This window comes from Lissotriton helveticus, chromosome 8 (assembly GCF_964261635.1).
Source record: "Lissotriton helveticus chromosome 8, aLisHel1.1, whole genome shotgun sequence".
Taxonomy (NCBI): Eukaryota; Metazoa; Chordata; class Amphibia; order Caudata; family Salamandridae; genus Lissotriton; species Lissotriton helveticus.
The window spans coordinates 249,812,754-249,837,798 of record NC_136069.1 but is presented as its reverse complement, the minus strand read 5'-3'; positions in this window follow the sequence as shown (position 1 = coordinate 249,837,798).

The window sequence follows — 25,045 nt, the reverse complement described above, 5'->3', positions numbered from 1 at the left end:
GTGGGTGTGTGAATGGTTCTGTGGATGATGTCATCAGTGATATCATCAGTGATGTCATTTGAGATGTTATAAGTGATGTCATCAGTGATGTCACTGACCAGATCATGACTGATGTAATATGTGGGGAAGTATGTTGCAGGGGCCAGGACAGCTGACTTCAGAGCACAGGGTTCACGGTTCGATCCTGGCACCAGCGGCAGCTCAGCACCATGTGACTCTGGGCAGTAGCTCACTTAAATTCCACAAAGGCCCCTAGGCACCTTGAGACCCGTCGTGGTGAGTAGTTTGCGCTTTACAAATAGGGATTTAATTTTTTTTATATGTGAGGTCATAAGGAGTGCATTGTGGGGGAGTAAGTTATAGGTAGCTCAGATAACTATAATTGCTGAATTTCACTGGTTTTGTATGAGTGAAATCTGAGCCTAACTATAGCGTCTCTGTAACCTTTGTTTTCTTTAGTGAATTTCTATGTTGTCTTCTTAACTATAACAACCCTGTAACCTTTGGCTTTTTTAAGTGAATTTCCAAGGTTCCAGTAGGCTCGTTTGCTGAGTGGTGGAGATAGGGGGCGTGCCCTCTGAGCACCTCTCAGCAATTCCGCTGTGTGGGACTTATTGCAGGTAACAGGATGGCTTGTTGGACTCCAATGACCCTCTGGAGCCAAGGGGGCTGCATCCCCAACCAGCAGTGCGCCAGGAGGTCCGTTTGAAGAGTGGTGGAGAAAGGGGATGTGGCCTACAAAGTCCTCACAGCACTGGGGTGTTGGGGCGCTGCCTGTCTCCTGCTCATAAACAGCTCCCTCTCTGCCAAAGCAATTGTGCTCCGCTTTGAGCAGGCAAGAGCAAAATGCCCTTGCTTGCTTAAAGCAGAGCACAGTTTGCTATGGCTTGGCAGTAGAGGTAAAGCTCCCTTCAAACCATAGTAATCAGCTAGGACATAGCAGGAGCAAGACTTGGGGAGTTGACTGTCCCCAGGACCATCTATGGCTCCAGCAGGGGGGCCACATGGCCCCCTCCTTTGCACTACACAGCCCCGGGAGGTGGTGGTCCTCAGGGCTTCGGGGAGCCACGTTGCCCCCATCTTTAATGGTAAAGAGTTGCCCTGGGGAGGGAGCAGTCCCCAGGGCTGCAGGGCTGCCCCATGAGCCCCCGCACTAATTTTATTTTAGCCCCGGGGAAGTGGCTTTCCCTGGGGCTGAGGGGGGCCATGCACCCAAAGCATTACTGTTTTATCTTGCCCGAGGAAGGTGGCAGTCCCAGAGGCTGCAGGGGCGGATTAACTTCAGATTTTGCCCTGGGAAGGCTACAGGCAACCCCCACATTTCTATTAATATTAATCCCTGTGGTAGTCCCCGGGGCATAATACACCCCAAGGGGGGGGTCATGCACCCCCTCCTTAATTTGTACAATGCCCTGGGATCTGGGTCACCTGGCGGCTGATAATTAATGAAGAGCAAGAGGCCATACTTTGGTTTTTTTCAATAACGTTGACCAGACCCGCTGATCCTGCCAATTTATTATTATTATTTTTTTTTGGCCCTGCTTGGTATCTGTGGGACCCCTCCAAGAGGCTCAGGGGGTAGAATATTTCTACCCTGCCCCCTTTGATTTTTTTTACATTTTTATTCTGGTACTCGTTTCAACCGAGTCACAAGATGACTGCCAACATTTCCTGGTTTGAAACCAATCAGATCTCAGCATGAGATCTGGAGGGGACGCAGATCCTCCACATCCCTAGATATACAACAATTTCTTTAAATAACTCAGCAACTGCTAAAGTTCTATGGAATTTTACATGGGGAAATCGCGTTTTGTGACCCCCATTTTTCTCGGCCCCTGCTTGGCATATTACCCAAAAATTGAAATGACGTCAAAGTTATTGGCAAAACAAAAAATTTTCTTCCTATGTAAACTAGGTCCTAACTAGAACTACCTACTGGTCACATATATATATGATTTGATTTGAGTGCAGGTTTTCTCTGGATGGGGTGAAGGGTGTTTTCCAAAACACCCTTCTACCCAACCAGAGAAAGCCTGCACTCAAATCCTTTAGGTAATTCCATTTTATTGATCTACAGCTATTACAACTTAGGCATCACTTCGAACTTAGGAACGTGTTTCGGCTATTCCCACAGCCTTTGTCAACCTAAAAGTGTGCCATTGTACTTCATATATAAACCATCCAACAGGTGATGCTAATTACGTAAACATAAACAAGTTACTTATATTTTAGTGTTTCTTTTGAATTTCATCATGTTTCCATTTTACAGTCACTTGTTATTGTTTCAGCCACCTTCATCGTAATTTGAGTGTTGCTTATGTTATTCTTTAAATATATTTCTTGTTGTCACAGTCTGTCCAGCCCTTCACAAACGGCTGTCTTTGAAAGCTAGCAGCATTCTTGTGTTGTCTCTTTGATTCAGTATGAGTTTTCAAGATCTCACCCCTTTCTCTATTAGTTAGTTCGACCGCTGCCGGCCACCTTTCTATTTGTAAAGGGACAGTGATGAATCACTAACATCACCGCTCCTTGTACACCCTTCTTACAATTAATCTATCCTCTATGTAAAGGGAGTTTTTCCCAGTTTTTTCATAGGGAGAACGCTGCACTTTTCATAATAGTTTTTCATAGCATCGCTGTCTATTCAGCCCTTCCCATATGACTTTCCAGAAGCTGCCAGCCTTTTACACGATTGTATTAATTGTAATGTTCGTCTTGTTACTGTTTTTTTTATCAGAAAATCCGACTCAATATGGACACACATACAGTTTTAAAAAGTTACAATAGATCTGTTATCAGCGCTCACCTTTATTCACTCCATATAGTATTGAGAGAACTTTCAGCCTCATAATGTTAGCACTGCCAATTAATTCCATGGTCCTGTGGATTTCACTGCTGGGCCATTAGCCTTCCACAGTGCTCAACTCTGAACATCTTCATAATAAAAATGTAGGGGCTTTTTGCTGAGCACAAGTCCCCACCAAGAGTACCCCTTCGAGTCCCAGAGCCGAAAACGCGCTGTTGCTTCTTTCCCGTCCATTCTATGTTGCTCCGATGTGGTACTCGGGGGCTCTCCAGTATTTATACATTCACACTGGGTTTGTGGCTTTCTGGCGCGAATCCGAATCGCTGGTGGTGCTGGAAAGAGGTGATATCACACATGCCTCTTATAAAATTGAAAAACACACGTCTCCCCATCCAGAGAAACGCTGCACTCCAATCTTTTAGGTAATTCCATTTTATTGATAGACAGCACTTCCAACTTAGGTAGCACCTCCAACTTAGGAACGCGTCGCGGCCGTTCCCACAGTCTTTGTCAACCTAAAAGTGTGCCGTTTTACTTCATATTTAAACCATCCAACAGGTGATGCCAGTTACATAAACAATATGAAAATATGAAATTAAAAACAGAAAGAAGCACACTTCCATTTAGAGATACTCATCTACATATATGTTATCAATATATAATGAGATACTTATATCTTTGCTGTAGTCCAACAACAGCGGGCAACTCAGGCTCTTTAACTGCACCTTCCAATTAGTCCCCTCAATTAGAGATAAGCATTGCCCCCCTCCAACAGATGGTTGCTCACAGTCCAAAAAACAGAGCCCTACACAAATAGGAGAGATGATACAATAAGGAGCTAATTAGTAGGAGCAAGCGGTACACCACCGCCGAGCCCCGCACCGCTGAGACTCACCACCGCCTGCCAGATTGCGACTTTAAAGTGGTTTGGCAGGCGGGTGGTGTGGCGGTCCCACTGCGGTTACTCTGTCAAAGGTGGTGGTGTCTTTGAAAAAGGCACTGCAATGGGACCAAACAGCAAGGTTCATGCACTGTATGGACTTGAAAGTCCATTCTGTGCAGGTACTGGTGTGCATGCCCTCAGGGCTGCACATGTTATTCCCCCCTGTGTGCATCCACATGCAGTGGAGCCACAGAGGGCCCTGTGGGCCCCCTTTGTTTCCTCTTCACCACAGTGCACATGGAGGAGGAACCTCCATGAGACTACCAGCAGAGAGGAAACCCATAATATGCCTAGCAGGACCGCGGCAGTGCGGGCAAGCATATTGTGGCCTCTGACCGCTGCAACACTGCCAGGGAACAATGGTTCCCTGGCGATGGTCTCAGGGCCGTCCTTTCGCCCAACTCATAATGGGGCAGCTGGACCGCCACCGCTGCTCCCATGCCCATTTGGTGGTCCTTGGACCGCCAGACTCCTAATCAGGGCCTGAGTGTGCACTTTATTTTGTTGAACATTCAAAGACAAATGATCCGCAAGGCTGGATCTATACACATACATTTTGTATTTTAAAATCTTTTGAATAAGTACTGCTAAACAGCCAACACGTTTTGCTGTTATAACAACAAAACCAGATTCAGCTGAAAACCAGATTCCAGCTACAAAGGAGCTGTGCATGGAAAAGCTTAGATGCCAATTAACAGTGGAAAGACAAGATGAACATTTTTAAAACATATGAGGCAAGAATAAGCCACCCAATTAAATGTTTTATTTTGCATTTCTGATAACACCACTATTCCTACTTAAGTGAAAGACAGCCAACATAAAACTTTACAAAAACTCAAGGAATAAATTACATCAGGGTTAACGCTAGTGTGGTTACCTTGTAGGAAAATTGATAATTAGACAGTACCTCCATATTTTCATGGATCAAAAGTATACTATTCCATCATTTGGGGCTAAGAAAAAAGGCTGGTCCCACCTGCGGAACAATGCATGTGGAACCAGTGTGGACTGCTGCCACTCAAATCAGAGTGTTAGGCCCAGCAATAGTACCAGAGGTTACATAGGAAGAAACTGAAGAATCACCACAAAGCGCCCAAACAGCCTACGGGACAGCAACCCATCTATTACCAACCACCTCATGGTAAAGGTTACTGAATCGCACCTCAGGGCTATCACCCCCTGTGTTTTCAATTAATTTGTACTCTGTTAGGTTTTTGATATACAAGTACAAACACATACATACAATGGATAACTGTAAGATATTCACTAAACAAGCAGGAATGGAGGGGGAGGACATATTTAGATGTGCTAGTGCTCAACTCGAACTACCATCTGACCAAAAGGATTTCCCAGAGTAGATCCACAAATATTCTCCAAATAGAGGGGTCACTGTTCCTAATTTAGATCCACAAATATCCCTGGTTCACTCATTAGGTGTGAGCAGATGTCTAGGCGTTGTGGTGTTTCTTCAGCTTTGTACATATATCATACTGTAAAGCCCAAATTGAATTTTGCTTGCTTTGTGGTTGTGGTGTTTCCTTTATCTATGAACATATACGATTTTGCCCAGTTTTTTCTCCAGATAATTGTCTGTAAGTGGAACACAAAAAGGTCAATGTCATCTAAAAATGCTTTCCAGTGCAGGAGCTGAGCGATTTAGACTTCTAAGAACAGAATTTAACACTTCTGTGACAAACAGTCCTCTTATCTCCTTCTTCGGCGGCCTTTCAATATAGGATCTCCTGTTGTGGGTTGTTCGAACATATATTACCTTTAAAAAAATGGTAAATCAATGAAACATAAAAGCATGAAAAGAAAGCAAATACTTTTGTAACGCTGTTAAAACCGACTTTCTATTATTGTATAATTTTGTGCAGGTGCATGATTGCGCCATCATTGACGTGCATACAAAATTTTGCAAAATGCAGATTCGACTTATTTCTAAAGCTAACATACAGGGCCAGATGTATGACCTGCCAAATAGCGACTCGCAAATTGCGTCGCTTTTGCGACTCACAATTTGCGATTCGCTATTTGGCATGTACAACTGTGTCTTGGACACTGTTTGGTATTCCCAATGGGGTCGCAAAATGCAAGGCTCATGAATATTAATGAGCCACTCGCATTGTGCGACTCCATTTGAAATGGCTGGACCTCCCAGGGATGGTGGCCTGCTGGGCTCGGCAGACCTCCATGTCTGGGACTGCTTTTAAATAAAGCAGGATTTTTTTTAAATGTAGCCTGTTTTCTTTAAAGGAAAACGGGATGCATTTAAAAAAATGAAAATGAAACATTTTTGTTTCATTTTTTAAGGGCAATTCCTAACTAGCGAGTCGCAAATATAAATTGCGACTTACTATTTAGGAACTGTACATAGCCCTTTCACATTTTACATGCCCAAACGGGTCGCAAACCCGTTTGCGCATGCACAATTGGGTCGTAGATCTGGCCCACAGTCCCCAATCAGTGCTTAATTTGTAGGAGGCCACTGTCACTTCTATCAGCCTCTGCCCCCAACCAGCACTGCCAATGCCAGTACCAACACAGCTACTAACCTTCACACTCCAACAAGTATGACAATTTGAGGTGCCCACTTCTAATCTGTAAGCACTAATGATGTACTTTTCTCTTGAAACTCAATAAAGAAAGTTTAAAAATATAAATTAAAAAAAAGTATAACAATTTAGACTACTCCAAACCGCACAAAGCTTAATACTGGCTTTGATGGCTGGTATTTTTAAATGTCAATGTATTTCAAAATATTCAACGCTCTGTCGATCATCTCGAAAATAAATAAGCAGGCCCACCATGTGGTGAAACGTCATAAGTACCCGTGTTGATGGTTTTAGTGGCAGTGCTTGTCACCATCAAACATCTGCTCGAATTAAGCACTGAACTCCCCATCCACGTCAATGAACGGGCACCCTCTGCAGCCTGACAATGTGCCAGATAACAAAACACTTTTTTTTTCAGCCCACGTGCGATCCCTTCAAACATCTTCCTTTTCTCGAGCGAGAGAAGCAGCGGAAAATGGAGCAACAGCTTCAAACCACAGCTGCTTCTCTCGCTGATGGAGTATTAATCTTCGCTAGAAGCAATCTGCAGTCATGTGAGGTAAATGACTGCACTCTCCTGTTGAGGGTTTTCATGGACTCTCCTGACATCCTTCTCAGAGCCCCATTTGGTGAAACTCACTCTTGCAGTGAAAGTCACTTTCTAAGTCCCTGGATAGTCAGTGGACTGTACTAAAAACACTCATGAAAATTATGACCCCTGTGAAAGTGCACTGTAGTCAAATGTATGCCTGTAAGAAATTGTGTTTTTGGTTCAGAGGGGTGGAAGCCTCACTCAGGCAATAACCACAGTCCTAATAAGGGTAAACTACAGAGTCACTAAATTAACCTGTGCTTAACCCCCTGGTAGCTTGGCACAATTCAGTCAGGCTTAATTTAGAGGTAATGTGTGAAGTATTTATGCAACACACAGACAGTAATAAAGTGAAACCACAACACAAGAAAAATTCTAAACCAATTTAGAAAGCTAGAGCAAATTTTTATAAATAAAATTATACAGAACAACAGAAATCCAATCAGTCGAAACAAAAATTTTCACTTTCAAAGATTTAGGTAGATGTAACGTCTGAAATAACAATGCGCCACTTGCAGTCATCTGGTTGTGCTAGGGGAAAGTCACGCATTCAGGCCAACTGCAAAAGAGCATGGGCCAGAAATAGGGGCCAGGCTAATCCTGCTGAAAAAGTTACTCAAAGTCCTGCACAGAGAGTTCTATTCACTGTTGAGGATAACACAAGGAGAAATGACATCGTCATGGATGATTTTTGCTGTAGGTCGAAAAGCAGGCCTGTGATCTTGGATGATTTTTGCTGCACCGCAACAATCCCATCGGACATCTCGGATGCTCATTGCTGGAGCTTCACGTTGGCAGTCACTGCAGCTGTTGTTGCTGTAGCATGAAGTGCAGATCTCACATTGCCTTGTCAATGCTGGCAGTTGTTGTAGCATGAAGAATCAGCCTCACCAGCCAGTCTCATGGAGTGATTTGACCAGGAACAGATGGTGTTGAATAAGCAGATTTTCCCCAGATATCCTCAAGCACTGCTTGGCATTAGTCGCCACTAATTCACATTGTATTTATCAAATAAAGAGGCGGGCGCTGGCAACTGGAAAGCAGGAATCGGATTTATTTCTTCGAAGGGAACACGTCTGATCAGACAAGCAGAGTGTCGTCACGAGGTGCTCTAACTGCATCTCTGTGGCCTGGCCTTTTATAGACAATCTTAACTCTTTATTGCAATGTAACACATTCCTGACATTAATTTGATGCATTGTAAAACCATCTTTGGAATCCCTGCTTCAGGCCCGTTCCCACACATATCAACAGTAACTGTCCCCCACCCCAGTCTCAGTAGGTGATTGCTATCGCGCAGCTGGGCATTCCGACAGGAGCTGAAATGTACGCAATCGGTCGGATCTCATGGGGTTGTGTCATTGATTAATTCCGGCCCCTTTGATGGGAGGCGAGATCTTACTGTACGGGGGCAATAAACTGTATCCGCAGGGGTTGGTTATGGCCTGGGATCGGATCAAGCAGCCAGGTGCTGGGGAGGAGATTATTGAAGGGCCTGTTTGTGCGCAAGGGATGAAAGGGCATGTGGGTTCGGCACGGGAAGTGGCTCTGGGGCAGGGTCGAGCTGAGGATGCTTTATGACTCTAGCATGTGTGCTTGGGGGCTGCCAGCACGTGGTGGATGACTGCGAGGTCGGGGAGACGTGTGGGTGATCGGCAATGTTCCGAAATGGCTACAGTGTCTATAATGGCTGCCGCTTACGCACTCGCAGAGTCCTAAGTTGGACAAGATGGCGCCGGTAATGTTCACATCGCATTCTAATATTTAACAGTCCTTCCTTTGAACATGCCTAGCCATCTTGTCAATCTATGCCAATGTTCATAATATTCTGTATCTCTCTGTCATAAAATACTTTCATATTTTCAATTTTAGTGTCCAAAGTCTTAGGGCATATTGAGTTCATAAAAAGAGGACATAAGGGCGGTATGCATTGTATCCCCAGGCAGCAACCACATATTACAAAAACTGGCACCAATATTATCATCAACAGTTTCCAGTCCCAGTCTTTCAAAATGTTCCAAAACCAGCTTCCAAGTATCCAACCTTCTTGTTCCTGGTGGATCTCTGATGTCAGTCTGTGAAGGTGTTCGATTGCTTTGTAGACAGAAGGTGAGTAGTCTGGGACGAAGGTGCAACAGCTGGCACCGATGATGCGGCATGCTCCTCCACGATCCGCTAGTACCACATCTAAAACAAGGCAGTTCTGTAAAGCCAGCAGGCGGACCATCTGTAGCTCAGCTGTGTTGTTTGTGAGGATGCCGGCTGTGATGTTCAATGCTGTTTCGATTGCTTGGGTCAGATGTCGGATGGCTCGACTGTTTGCCATCGAACCCCACAGAGGGATGAGTCCTTTTGCTGCATCGAGGAACTGTGATGCGGTGGAGTCTGCTTGCTCTGTGTCCTTTGAGCGTTTCTGTCTGTGATAGCTTGCTGGTGCTACGTACCTTGGAGGAAGGACAAAGGTGATGTAGCATGTGCCCCCCAAGCCTTTTGGGAGCCAGGGGTAAGCTTTTGTACCGCAGACAAAGTACATATTTGGTGATACAACAAATGATGGGGGATCAGCAGTGTTCAGAGTCCTTTTTATGGAGCAGGAACTGTGGCCCACGATTTTCGTCCTATGGCCCTCAATGCAAACAAAGCCTGAGACGTTCACCACAGATAGGGCCACAGTCAGAGTTGCAACAGTCCGTTTTCGCAGATATGAGAAGGTGGGTCTGGCTGGGTTGTTGAACACTTGCATTTCGATTTCTTCTTTTTCCGGAATGTTCATTTGAAAGGTTGTGTTTGAGGTCAGAGGGCAAAAGGGAACAGAGGTTTTTCCAGTTTTGTTCAGCCAGAACTCGTTGTAGAACAGTGTGATTGTTCCATCAGATGTAGTATTGTCTTTGTAGCTCTCCTGCAGGAGCATTAATGAGGCAAGGCAGGACCCATGAACAGAGAAGGGTGAAGGGATGAAGGGAATAGAATGTTCAGTTGCATGTGGTAGCAGCCCACAGACCCAACAGTTCGTGGCATTGGCAGCAAGGTTGTGTTGATGCAGCAGTTGTACAAAGGAGTTGTTCCAAAATGCTTTGCGTCGTTCTCGGAGATGGGGTGACAGCGAGACCAGATAATGTTCTTTCTTGGTAGTGGGCTGCATAGTGGGTGATATTGTCCGGTGAGCAGGAGCACTCTCTTCTATGATCCAGACTGTGACCATTAGTAGGAGGCAGATGAGGGATGCAAGGAAAAGTACAATTGTCTTGGAACTATGCAGTTTGGCAGTCTTGGAGTTTTTGCGGTGGATCTTCGGTCGTCCGGGATCTTCCATCATTTTCAAAAGGCTCGGTGACTGGCAGGACCACATACTTTGTCTAGCGTTTCTCCTGGTAGCCTTTTGTAGTGTTAGCTACCGCTCTGAGACTTTTGACTCAGTTAGTGGTCTGCTTCGTCGGAGCACTCTCCTTTCATCGCAAATTGTACCCTTTTCTGGATGGCACAGTGGGATCGGGAAATTCTGCCAATTCGAGTGTCTCTGATTCTTGGTAACAACTCAGGGCTGGTCAGTCTTTGGTCAGGAGGTCTTCTTGGGCGTCCACGTTTTCGTTCATCGTCAGGGTTGGGGATATTCTTTTGCAGTGGTGCGCATGGAGCCAATTTTTCTTTCCTTCCACTCGAAGTGCAGTTCGGGTGGTGATCAAGACTTGCCAGGGGCCCATCCACCTGGGTTCCAAACTCTTCGACCTCTGTAAGTTCCGTGTCAGGACGAAGTCTCCAGGTTTGATATCATGTCCGGGGCCCCTGGATGCGTCTGGTATGGCTTGCTGCACCTGTTTGTGGATAACAGTTAGTTCTTTGGTAAGATTATGCAGGTAATCAGACATTAGAATGTCCGGGACATCATGGATGGAGATTGGCTTCGGCGCGGCCCAAATGTTTATTGGCCGGCCAAAGACAACCTTGTACGGAGTCAAGTGGTGTCTTGTTGGGGTGGAGCGCATTGATAGCAATGCAAGTGGGAGGGCATCAGGCCATTTCAGTCCTGTGGTGGCAACTATCTTTGCTAGTTTTAGCTTCAGTGTGGCGTTGTGTCTTTCTACCAGGCCTGCAGATTGGGGGTGGAAAACTGCGTGGAACTTTTGTTTTACTCCCAACCCTTTCAATATGAGTTGGATAAGTTCGGCTACGAAGTGGGGGCATTGTCGTTCCATAAAATTCTACAAAGGCCATAGCGTGGGAAAAACTTTTTTAACAACACCTTTGCAGTAGCGGTGGCGGTATTGTCGCGAGTGGGGTAAGCTTCCACCCATTCGCTGAAGGCGCACACAATAACTAGGACGTATTTCAGACCATGGCACCTTTCTAAATGAATGTAATCCATTTGGAGGATTTCAAAGGGATGGTCAGGGACCCCAAACCCTCCCCGTGGTACTACCGTCCCTTTCCCTGGATTGTGTTGTAGGCATATCATGCATTGTTGAACTAGGTGTTTTGCTGAATCTGCTATCCTGTCATTATGCCATACTCTAGTAATCAGTTCGGTCATGGGAGCGGATCCTATGTGTACGGGTAAGTGTGCCATGGCCAATATGGGGATCAGATATGCATTGGGTAAAAGCCCTTTGTCTTTGTCCTTTGTCCTCCAGCAGCCTTCATCATCTTTTAGTCCCACCCGAGCCCATTTAGTCAGTTCGTGTGGTGTACTCATCAGTTGGATGTCTCTTATAGTGGTCTAGCATCTGTCCATTTCTCTGCTTGTGACCTGGTCACATACATTTGTGTCGTCGTTCTGTTTTCAGCTGTGGCTCGGGCAGTAACGTCAGCTAGTGCATTTCCCTGTCCTATAATGTCCGTTACTTTCTTATGTGCTCGGCATTTGATTACTGCTATCCGTTTGGGGAGGAGGACTGCTTCGGTCAGGGCGGAGACTAGATCTCCATGTAAGATCGGTGTGCCGTGTGAGGTCAAGAATCCCCTTTCTCTCAATAGGAGCCCAAAATGGTGAACTACCCCGAAGGCATACTGGCTGTCCGTGTAAATGTTTACTGTTGTCCCTGCTGATAAATTACATGCACGTGTGAGGGCAATCAGTTCTACCGCCTGTGCTGATCGCTGGGCAATGCGGGCGGTTTAAAAAATGGTTCGGGCCGTGGTGACGGCATATGCGGCTGAGGTGGTGCCATCGGGGAGTTTGATGCACAAGCCATCTACCGACAGTTCTCCTTCAGGTTCTGGGAAGGCAGTGTCTCGGAGGTCTACGCTACTCTTCGTCTGTTCGTCGGTGAGGGTCACGCAGTCATGTAGGGGAGTTACATTAGGGTCGTTTTCGGGCAGTGGTAACAATGTAGCCGGGTTCAGAGTGGTGCATCGTTTCAGGGTAATGTGTGGTGCCAATAGGGTCAACTCGTATCCGGTCAGTCGTGCACTAGTCAGATGCTGGGTCTTGGTCTGATTCAGGAGGGTGTCAGCAGCATGGGGTACTAATACTGTAAGGGGGTTGGAAAGCACAATTCCTTCACTCTGTCGTATCGAAACTGCTGCGGCCGCAACAGCTCGTAGGCAAGCTGGTAATGCTCTAGCTACGGGGTCAAGGGTGGCTGAGAAATAGGCGCAAGGGTGCTGTTTGGGGCCAGTCGATTGTGTAAGGACAGATAATGCAGATCCCTCTCTTTCATGTGTGAAAAGGGAGAATGGTTTGGAGTACTCTGGGGTTCCTAAAACGGGCGCCGAACAAAGGGCGTCTCGCAATTCTTTGAAAGAGGTCTGGCATTCAGGGGTCCAAGGGAGGGGAAAGGGAACATCTTTGGCTAGAATGGAAAGTAGGGGTTTAACAATGAGACTAAAGTTCGGCAACCACTGTCGGCAGAATGAGGTGAGGCCTACCAGAGAGCGGACTTGCTTCTGGCTCTCAGGGACGGGAGTGTCAAGGATAGTCTGGATTCTGTCAGGTGTGAGTTTCCTCCCTTCCTTTGATAAGTGGTGTCCTAGATATGTCACTTGGGATTTACAAAACTGCAACTTCTTTTGGGAAACTTTGTGACCATTCTCTGCAAGGAAGTCTAGGAGCTGGATGGTGGCTGTGATTGCAAGTGGAGTGGTGTCGGCTGCTAAAAGAATATCATCGACATACTGTATCAACACCACTCCGTCCGGTAACTGAACTGCATCTAGCTGTCTTTTGAGCACCTGGCTATAGATACTCGGGCTTTCGGTGTACCCCCGGGGTGCTCGACAAAATCTATATACGAGCGGGATCTTAGGGTGAATCCAAAGAGGTAGCGGCTGTCTGGGTGAATGGGTATGGAGAAGAAGGCATTTTTGAGGTCGATGACAGTGAAGGTGGAGGCAGTGGACGGGATCAGGGTCAGGATGGTGGTGATGTCAGAGACTACAGGGTACTGTGGCACAACTATCTTGTTGACCTCTCGTAGGTCGATAATGAAGCGGTACGCTTTCCCATCTCCCTCTCCTTGCCTTTTGATGATCGGCAGAATTGGGCTGTTGCAGATATTGCTTACTACTTCTTCTACTACTCCTGCGTCTACTAGCGACCGTATTATTTAAATCAGTGCTTTCTCACCTTCTGGTGATATCTTGTACTGGGGTACTTTCGGTAGGGTCGCGTCCTGTCGTACAGTCACATGCACTGGGTCTATCATCATTCGTCCTACGTCTGAGTCAGCTTTCGCCCATAAGTGCGATGGTAAAGTATCAAGTAGGGACATGCCTGCGTCAGTAATGGGGTACATGTGTCGTGAAGGGCAAGATCTGAGTAGGCTGGGGTTGTCATATAGGATGACTCGGACTATGTCGGGCGAGCACCTAATAGTTGCTCGAAAATACTTCAGCAAGTCAAGACCCATAATGGCGTCTGGCGTATTGGAGGAGAGGAGGAATGTCGTGTCAGTGATATTGTTTTCAAGGTCAAAAGGGATCGGTTTGGACAAGGGGTTGGTGGAGGGCGTACCATCAAATCCTATTGATGTCACGTGTGAGCCAGACAAGGGTGCCCTTGGAATCAGTTGTTTGGATAATGCACTACGTGTTGCTCCTGTGTCTACCAGAAATGGTGACTTCGTGCCTAGGACCTTTGCGGTAACATAAGGGCCTTGCTGGTCAACATAGAGCTCGACTGGATCCCTCACTTGCCCTTGGCAGTCCTATGCAAAGTCGTATGCGATGTCACAGTCAGATTGCTGGTACTGATTCTGTCGGGACGGTCAAATGTCTTAGTTCTACCTGGCCTTTTGTCACTAGCGTCGTTTGCGTACCCTCGTCCACGTCCTCTATTTCTCGGTCCATTCGCTAGTTCTCTTGTCTCTTTGTTCCTATTCATTTCTAACAGGACCGGACATTGAGACTTCCAATGTCCGTACTCTTTACAAAATGCACATTGGTTCTCGCCTAAGTCTCTACGTCCAGCATAGGGTACGGGTGCATTGTTTCTGGGCAGTGGAGTTCTAGGAGTATTCTGTTGATAACCTCCCTGTATTGTTCTTTCCCTATATTCACGCCTTGTAATTGGGCTATCATAACTCGTTCCTTTAAATCTTTCTTTTTCCTTTCAGAAGCTCTATCGCTTTCATTCTTCTGATGTTCGTAATACTGGGCCATTTGGAGGATGGCCTCGGGCTTTGAGACAGCCAAACTGATTTCACTAGTTTGCAATTTCTGCTAAACTTCCGGTAATAGACCTTTAACGTAATTCTGTACAAACAAGTGATGTCCGGTTGCAGTGGTCATGTCCTGTCCACTGTAATCGGAGAACACCGTTTCGAACCGGGAGAAGTATTCGGAGACGTCTTCTTGGGGTTTCTGGTGGCAAGCTGTTACTATAGACCAGTCTACCTTTTTCTCGGGGATTAGGGTCTTTACTTTTTGTACGATCTTATCTGGGAGGTCTAGTATGGCTTTCAGGGGTTTCTGTCCAGGGTTTCGTTGCTTATCTAGGATGTCGAGTTGTTCCCAGGTATGTCCGAACAGGTCAGTGTGGTTGATTTTCCGGATTTGCTTCCATACGTCAGCTGGCAGACATAGCCCAAAGAACAAGTCGATGTCGGCAAGGGTCATAATTGTCGACCCTAAAGCGGTACCTAATTCCGTGTAGAACGCGGTGGGATTTTTTTGCAAGTCCGGCAAGGATTTGCAGAACGTCAGGATGTCCTGTCTATCCCAGGGCTGATATACCCAGTTGTAAACTACTCTTCCTTTTGCGTCCCGGTGATTTATGTCATCGTGAGTTCCCTGTCCTCTAGGGAGAACCCAGTAGGGGGCAGCTTCCTTTATGGGCATCATATTGTCAAATTTTTCTATCGGGGGTCCAGCTATTACAGGTGTAGCGCGCTTGACTATTCGCCCTTGTTCTACAAGGTGGCGGAAGACTTCTAGGGTGTAGGAGAAGAGTTCTGCTACGTCACTTTCGCTCTCGTCTCCCATGTCCACCTTTCTATATAGAGTCATGAGTCGGTCAGGTCCTATATTCTTGTATTTTTCTTCGTACGCTGTGAGGGTGTGATAACAAAAACGCACGACAAAATGTCATTTGTAATTGCCAGCGTAAGAGTTACACGTGTCTGTTATATATTCTTCGGCTTCTTTCCTATCAACTAAGGTCTTAACTATTGTCTCGATGTCGGCCCGTTCAGTTTTGCTCCAACGGGGAATCCTCGCTGGTTCTTTCTCTTTGGTTTCGATCTTTTCTGAGGTGCCTTTTGACGAGATGTTTAGCACGAGAGGCTCGGTCGGCGCGGAGGCCGTGGGTACCGATGCCCTGGCACTACCTTCGGTTAAGTTCTGGGGTTCTAGGTGCTGTACTAGGGGATGGGTAGGGGCATAAGGGGGAGGCATATAGATGATTGGGGGAGCTAAGAGTAATTCATCGTCTGTCCTTTGCTTTGATGAGAGCTCAGGGTAAAGCAGGACAGGGCATTGGCCTGAGGTTTCTGATTCTCGTTCTTTTCTAGCTTTTTCTCTTTCCTTTATCTCTTCTTCTTACTTTTTACCAGCTAAGTGAGCTGCTTTTCGTAGCTCTTTATCGATCTTTGCTTCGTCTCTCTTCTTACGTTGCGTTGCTTCTTTTCGCCACATGCCGAGACTATCAAGCATGGTTGGCGTGGTTTTATTTTTGCGAAGGGCTATCTTTAGTGCTTCGATTTTATGGAGGTGAAAAGATCCCATCAGTGGCCACTGACTTTCTTAGTATTTTTATGCCATAGTTTACTGTAAGCTACGGCGACTAGTCCATATCTAACATACATGTCCTTATTAGGGGTGCCTTCCAGTGGAGCTGGATGATCTACCTCTAATAAACGATCCGGGTTAAACCAATTACCAATCAGTGGGTGGAAGATAGGCATGACTTATATCGGACAAGTGAAGATCTCAAATAATGGTGGACAAAGGTCCGCACTACCTATCCTTCACTACCTGCAAAGACTAGACAGAATATTTCTATTCTTCGTTGTTTGCAAACAGAGAATATCTCAAAAAGAACCAATATATCGATTAGCAACGAAGGCTAAACAAACCAATCAATGAGTAATACTAGTATTTTCCAAACAATCAATCAATCAATCAATCAATCAAAAACAGTCGTGCTGCACGACCTTACCCGGACCGTATGGACTGTTTCTCGTCTTCCACTTCCAGCGCCCGATCGTCCCCTATTCTCTGTTATTGCCGCGGCACTCCTGTGGGATCCCAGTCAGGACCGTAGATCACTCGAGGGAGGTCCGTTCAGAACCGGTGAAGGTCGGATGACAGGCTGCCAGACGAGGGTCTTTCGGGCAGGAGCTCTTCCCGATCGTTACACCCACATGTCAATGATGGGCCCCGCGTTGGGATGCCAATTGTTGAATAAGCAGATTTTCCCCAGATATCCTCAAGCACTGCTTGGCGTTAGTCGCCTCTAATTCACTCCGTATTTATCAAATAAAGAGGCGGGTGCTGGAAACTAGAAAGCAGGAAACTGATTTATTTCTTCGAAGGAAAACACGTCTGATCAGACAAGCAGAGTGTCATCACGAGGTGCTCTAACTGCATCCCTGTGGCCTGGCCTTTTATACACAATCTTAACTCTTTATTGCAGTGTAACACATTCCTGACATTACTTTGATGCATTGTAAAACCATCTTTGGAATCTCCGCTTCAGGCCCGTTCCCACACATATCAACAGTAACTGTCCCCCACCCCGGTCTCAGTTGGTGATTGCTATCGCGCAGTTGGGCATTCCGGCAGGAGCTTAATTGTACGCAATCGGTCAGATCTCATGGGGTCGTGTCATTGATTAATTCCGGCCCCTTTGATGGGAGGCGAGATCTTACTGTACGGGGGCAATAAACTGTATCCGCAGGGGTTGGTTATGGCCTGGGATCGGATCAAGCAGCCAGGTGCTGGGGAGGAGATTATTGAAGGGCCTGTTCGTGCGCAAGGGATGAAAGGGCATGTGGGTTCGGCACGGGAAGTGGCTCCGGGGCAGGGTCGCGCTGAGGATGCTTTATGACTCTAGCATGTGTGCTTGGGGGCTGCCAGCACGTGGGGGATGACTGCGAGGTCGGGGGGACGTGTGGGTGATCGGCAATGTTACGAAATGGCCACAGTGTCTAAAATGGGTGCCGCTTACGCGCTCGCAGAGGCCTAAGTCGGACAAGATGGCGCCGGTAATGTCACATCGCATTCTAATATTTAACAATGGGAGGCTGTGTTGAAGGCTGCAGAGAGGTCCAGTAGGGCTGCGTTTTCCCCTCTGTCAAGGGTCATCCGGACAATGTCTGTAGCTGCAATGAGGCTGATCTCTATACTATGCTTTGGTCTAAATTATGATTGCGTAGCGTCATGGAGCTGGTGTTTGGCATAATAGTCAGTAAAGTGCTTGTTGATTACTTTTTCTTAGACTTTGACTGTGTATAGGAGGAGGCAGATTGGTGGGTACTGCACAAGTTCGACTGGGTTGGCTGAGAGCTTCTTCAGGAGAGAGTTGATGGCTGCATACTTCCAGGCTTGGGATAGTAGCTGTGTTGTAGGAGGTGTTGGACATGTCCACACAAGTAAACAAAGTCACCACTTCTTGCTTCTACATTCTGAAAATGATGAAAAAGGTATGCAAGTGGATACTCAATAACACCAGGAAAACCATCACCCATACCCTCATCACCAGCAAACATGACCACAGAACCGTCCTCTATGTTGGAATAATCAAGCTACTCACAAAAATCCCGAAACCATTAAGAACGCAGCAGCCAGTCTGGTTCTCAACCTCTCACGCCGGTCTCACATCACACCCACCTGAGAGAACTCTACTTGGTCTAAATACATAAGCATGCACAATTCAAGCTTCTGACTTCCACAAACAAAGCATTACACTACACATGCCCAGCCCACCTTAACCTAACTTATTTACAACAAGGGGTGGTGATGGACAGAGTCTCTGAATTAAGCAGAGTACTCTCACCCAGTCAAGAGATCAGGGCTAGATCCAACACCGTTTTTTAGCTCATTGCACCATCCCAGTTTCAGAACCTGGCTGTATGCATATTAGTCTGTTCCTGGCCCAGTGCATCATGGGAACAGGGCAGACCAGACTACAAAAGCCAATTCTTACACTGGGAAGGAAACAAGCTTCCGGGGACCGGTTTCTGGCATTACAGCCGTCTTCGGCCCGGCTTGCTTGAATCCTGATGGTGCAATGAGCAAGGGACTCACATCTGAGTATACCCTTCCACGCTTAGGGTGGACAAAATTATTTACAACAAGGGGTGGTGATGGACAGAGTCTCTGAATTAAGCAGAGTACTCTCACCCAGTCAAGAGATCAGGGCTAGAGCCAACACCGTTTTTTAGCTCATTGCACCATCCCAGTTTCAGAACCTGGCTGTATGCAAATTAGTCTGTTCCTGGCCCAGTGCATCATGGCAGGGCAGACCAGACTACAAAAGCCAATTCTTACACTGGGAAGGAAACAAGCTTCCGGGGACCAGTTTCTGGCATTACAGCCGTCTTCGGCCCGGCTTGCTTGAATCCTGATGGTGCAATGAGCAAGGGACTCACATCTGAGTATACCCTTCCAGGCTTAGGGTGGACAAAATTATTTACAACAAGGGGTGGTGATGGACAGAGTCTCTGAATTAAGCAGAGTACTCTCACCCAGTCAAGAGATCAGGGCTAGATCCAACACCGTTTTTTAGCTCATTGCACCATCCTAGTTTCAGAACCTGGCTGTATGCAAATTAGTCTGTTCCTGGCCCAGTGCATCATGGGAACAGGGCAGACCAGACTACAAAAGCCAATTCTTACACTGGGAAGGAAACAAGCTTCCGGGGACCGGTTTCTGGCATTACAGCCGTCTTCGGCCCGGCTTGCTTGAATCCTGATGGTGCAATGAGCAAGGGACTCACATCTGAGTATACCCTTCTACGCTTAGGGTGGACAAAATTATTTACAACAAGGGGTGGTGATGGACAGAGTCTCTGAATTAAGCAGAGTACTCTCACCCAGTCAAGAGATCAGGGCTAGATCCAACACCGTTTTTTAGCTCATTGCACCATCCCAGTTTCAGAACCTGGCTGTATGCAAATTAGTCTGTTCCTGGCCCAGTGCATCATGGGAACAGGGCAGACCAGACTACAAAAGCCAATTCTTACACTGGGAAGGAAACAAGCTTCCGGGTGGCAGGGTATACTCAGACATGAGTCCCTTTCTCACTGCTCCATCAGGATTCAAGCAAGCCGGGCCGAAGAGGCTGAAATGCCAGAAACCGGTCCCCGGTAGCTTGTCTCCTTTCTGGTGAAGAATTGGCTTGGTAGTTTGGTCTGCCCTGTTCCCATGATGCACTGGGCCAGGGACAGACTAATTTGCATATAGCCAGGTTCTAAGCTGGGATGGGGCAGTGAGGTAAATAACGGTGATGGATCAAGCCCTGATCTTTGGACTGGGTAAGAGTGGTCTGCTTAATTCAGACACTCTGTTCATCACCACCCCCTTTTCTGAATCGTTTTTGGCCACTATAGGTGTGGCAGGGTATACTCAGACATGAGTCCCTTTCTCACTGCTCCATCAGGATTCAAGCAAGCCGGGCCGAAGAGGCTGAAATGCCAGAAACCGGTCCCCGGTAGCTTGTCTCCTTTCTGGTGAAGAATTGGCTTGGTAGTTTGGTCTGCCCTGTTCCCATGATGCACTGGGCCAGGGACAGACTAATTTGCATATAGCCAGGTTCTGAGCTGGGATGGGGCAGTGAGATAAATAACGGTGATGGATCAAGCCCTGATCTTTGGACTGGGTAAGAGTGGTCTGCTTAATTCAGACACTCTGTTCATCACCACCCCCTTTTCTGAATCGTTTTTGGCCACTATAGGTGTGGCAGGGTATACTCAGACATGAGTCCCTTTCTCACTGCTCCATCAGGATTCAAGCAAGCCGGGCCGAAGAGGCTGAAATGCCAGAAACCGGTCCCCGGTAGCTTGTCTCCTTTCTGGTGAAGAATTGGCTTGGTAGTTTGGTCTGCCCTGTTCCCATGATGCACTGGGCCAGGGACAGACTAATTTGCATATAGCCAGGTTCTGAGCTGGGATGGGGCAGTGAGATAAATAACGGTGATGGATCAAGCCCTGATCTTTGGACTGGGTAAGAGTGGTCTGCTTAACACTGCCCTGGTAGAGCACAGAGGTAGTTGGAGCGGAGTGTTCCCTGGGCGAATTGGCCTGTTGCAGTAGGAGCGGGTTAGGCTCTATGGATCTACTGGGCTGGAGAGTTGTTAATGTGATGGGTACGAACCCTCTAGGGGGCATTTGGGGGGGGGGGAGTTGTGGTTGTGAGTACAGAAAATGCGGAAACAGGATTGTGTTGTTGACCTACCGTCCCTATGTGCCAAGCGGGGAGACTTCTCTTGCACACTGATTTAACGCCGCCCTGCCTCCGGGATGTGGGCTGATGGGCTGTGTACTGCTGAGGTTAAATGTGGTGTCTTGTATGGGGACGGGGCTGGTGGTTGACATTCTCGATGTTTTGTCTGTAATTCTGCAATAAAAACATACTTTAAAAAAAAAAAAAAAGAGTGGTCTGCTTAATTCAGACACTCTGTTCATCACCACCCCCTTTTCTGAATCGTTTTTGGCCACTATAGGTGTGGCAGGGTATACTCAGACATGAGTCCCTTTCTCACTGCTCCATCAGGATTCAAGCAAGCCGGGCCGAAGAGGCTGAAATGCCAGAAACTGGTCCCCGGTAGCTTGTCTCCTTTCTGGTGAAGAATTGGCTTGGTAGTTTGGTCTGCCCTGTTCCCATGATGCACTGGGCCAGGGACAGACTAATTTGCATATAGCCAGGTTCTGAGCTGGGATGGGGCAGTGAGATAAATAACGGTGATGGATCAAGCCCTGATCTTTGGACTGGGTAAGAGTGGTCTGCTTAATTCAGACACTCTGTTCATCACCACCCCCTTTTCTGAATCGTTTTTGGCCACTATAGGTGTGGCAGGGTATACTCAGACATGAGTCCCTTTCTCACTGCTCCATCAGGATTCAAGCAAGCTGGGCCGAAGAGGCTGAAATGCCAGAAACCGGTCCCCGGTAGCTTGTCTCCTTTCTGGTGAAGAATTGGCTTGGTAGTTTGGTCTGCCCTGTTCCCATGATGCACTGGGCCAGGGACAGACTAATTTGCATATAGCCAGGTTCTGAGCTGGGATGGGGCAGTGAGATAAATAACGGTGATGGATCAAGCCCTGATCTTTGGACTGGGTAAGAGTGGTCTGCTTAATTCAGACACTGTTCATCACCACCCCCTTTTCTGAATCGTTTTTGGCCACTATAGGTGTGGCAGGGTATACTCAGACATGAGTCCCTTTCTCACTGCTCCATCAGGATTCAAGCAAGCCGGGCCGAAGAGGCTGAAATGCCAGAAACCGGTCCCCGGTAGCTTGTCTCCTTTCTGGTGAAGAATTGGCTTGGTAGTTTGGTCTGCCCTGTTCCCATGATGCACTGGGCCAGGGACAGACTAATTTGCATATAGCCAGGTTCTGAGCTGGGATGGGGCAGTGAGATAAATAACGGTGATGGATCAAGCCCTGATCTTTGGACTGGGTAAGAGTGGTCTGCTTAATTCAGACACTCTGTTCATCACCACCCCCTTTTCTGAATCGTTTTTGGCCACTATAGGTGTGGCAGGGTATACTCAGACATGAGTCCCTTTCTCACTGCTCCATCAGGATTCAAGCAAGCCGGGCCGAAGAGGCTGAAATGCCAGAAACCGGTCCCCGGTAGCTTGTCTCCTTTCTGGTGAAGAATTGGCTTGGTAGTTTGGTCTGCCCTGTTCCCATGATGCACTGGGCCAGGGACAGACTAATTTGCATATAGCCAGGTTCTGAGCTGGGATGGGGCAGTGAGATAAATAACGGTGATGGATCAAGCCCTGATCTTTGGACTGGGTAAGAGTGGTCTGCTTAATTCAGACACTCTGTTCATCACCACCCCCTTTTCTGAATCGTTTTTGGCCACTATAGGTGTGGCAGGGTATACTCAGACATGAGTCCCTTTCTCACTGCTCCATCAGGATTCAAGCAAGCCGGGCCGAAGAGGCTGAAATGCCAGAAACCGGTCCCCGGTAGCTTGTCTCCTTTCTGGTGAAGAATTGGCTTGGTAGTTTGGTCTGCCTTGTTCCCATGATGCACTGGGCCAGGGACAGACTAATTTGCATATAGCCAGGTTCTGAGCTGGGATGGGGCAGTGAGATAAATAACGGTGATGGATCAAGCCCTGATCTTTGGACTGGGTAAGAGTGGTCTGCTTAATTCAGACACTCTGTTCATCACCACCCCCTTTTCTGAATCACCTTAACCTAACCACATGCAGTTCCACCAACCCTCCAGGCACCTCCCCTCAGACAGACCCTCACTAGCACAAGGCCTCCTACTCAAAGCACAACAGCAGGTTGCATATGCTTGTATATTGCTCCTGAAGAGTGGAATGACCTCCCACACCACATTAGAACTTACGTCTCCTTTCTTGTATTCCACAAGAAGCTGCAATTTCTTACAGGGGGTGACAGGAGCAGCACATCTAGAGCATGCAAAACACTGGGGCATATTTCAAGCCCCTGTCACCACCACAACATCACTTTTTTAAGTGTTGTGGTGGCGATAGGGGCTTATTTACAGGCAGCATTAAGGTATTTACTGTGGCTTAATGCTACCTTGTAAATAAGGCACCCTTTCATGCAATACTTAATGTGAAAGGTGTGGTAATTGGGTGTTGTGGTTGGCGTTCCAAGGCAACACCCATTGATTTTGACGCTGCCCTATATTTACAAGGGTGGCGTCAATATGGAGCAGCGCCAAAATTAAGACCAGGAAAAACCTTGTCTTACCTTGGCGTAATGAGGAGAAATGTTTAATTTCTCCTCGTTTTTGCTGTTTCCATGTGTGCTGAATTCTGCAGCACATCTTAGTCTTTAGCCAAACGCTTTTTTTTAGATTGATTAAGGCCTGGCAGGATCCCAAACAATAATGTTTTGCAAACATCGTAACAAAACAAGAATTGCCAAAGGCTGGCGGCCATCGCCAGACCTACTCGCTTTGCCAATGCTTTATAAGCTTGGCCTGGAATACTTCATATTGCTACACTCGTCAGAGTGTGAGGGCTAGTAGCTGTGTTGGTACTGTCATTGCCATCGCTGGTAGTGGCAATGGGCAGTGCAAGCTGCAGTGGCCTCCTGAGAAGGGCTTGGCACTTACATCATTTACAAATTAAGCACTGAAACTGTATGCTCGCTTTACCAATAAGTCGCCAGGAAGTTTTACAAAGTTTTATGACACTCCATGATTGCTCCATCGTGCACCTGCACAAAAGCATGCAGTACTGCAAAGTTAATTTCAACTGCATTTCAACAGCGAATGACTTTACATAAGTATTCTTTTTCTTTTCATGCTTATATGTTTCATTGATTTATATTTTCTAAAATTTAATATATATTCCAACCAGCCACAACAAGAGATGTTATAACAAAGAGGTAAGAGGACTCTTTGCGCCGTGACGAGTCAAATTCTGTTCTTAGAAGTCTAAATCTGAGTCGCTCAGCCCCTGCCCTGGAAAGCATTATTAGATGACATTGACCTTTTCATTTTCCACTTACAGGCAATTATCTACTGTAAAAGCAAGCACAATTGAAACTTCACATTACCGTATATGTTCATAGCTAAAGGGAACACCACAACGACGTAAATATCTCTTACACTTGTAATTCCTCGTGCTAATGTAGGCTGACGAAAGTAGTAATTACTTTGTGGCTTTTTACTGCTATAATTGACTGTGGGACGGGAAAGCGCGCAGATTCTACGGGTCTTTTAGTCAGTTTGGTGTACGGCATTAAAATGCCATGTTCCCCCGCTTTGGTGGAAAGCCCTCAAAGGCAAAAAGGTCCGGCTGAACTAACGCTGTTATTTCGATTGAGCAGCATGGGTGGTGTTGCAACCACACATGCCCCACAATCCACCCTAAGAGGTAGGCAGATGCAGCGCAGCGTTGCACAGGCTTGGCTGAGAAATTGTCACCCAGCATCAAGTGAGGCGGCCAAGAGAATTGTTTTTGACGTTTCTCAGGCATTTAAGACTGAACTATTGGGGAAGCTGGCCGTTACATTCAGTCAATATTAGCCTATTATCGTTGGGCTACTAAGGGGCCGATTATGATGTCGATCAGAAAGCCTCCAACCACAGGTTGGAGGCTTTCCAACTAAAATCTCTGGTTTCAATTCCGACCGCCTAATAACAATGTAGGCGATCAGCATTGAAACTGGCCAGTCATTTTAGCTGGATTGAGCTCATCGGCCAATCAGAGGCCCCAACATAATCCCTGAGGACGGCGCTTCAACCATCGGAATTCCATTTTCAGTTTCCGACAGGCTTTCAATGTCAAGATTTCCAACATGGAAAGCCTATCTGAAAGTAACTTTTCTCCACAGCCTCCGGGTTGGGCCCCCCTTTTATTCCCTGCACTGCACGGCAGGCACCTTGAGGTGCCTGACATACGGTGCAGTGATTAACAGAATTTCCCATTTCTCCATGAGAGTTTGTGCTATGGACGGTTTACGGTGACAACACAAGCCCCCATAGAGTAATAGAAGTATGCAACTGCACCATGTGCAGTTGCATTGTAATGGTGGTGTCTGGACCACCCACTGGAG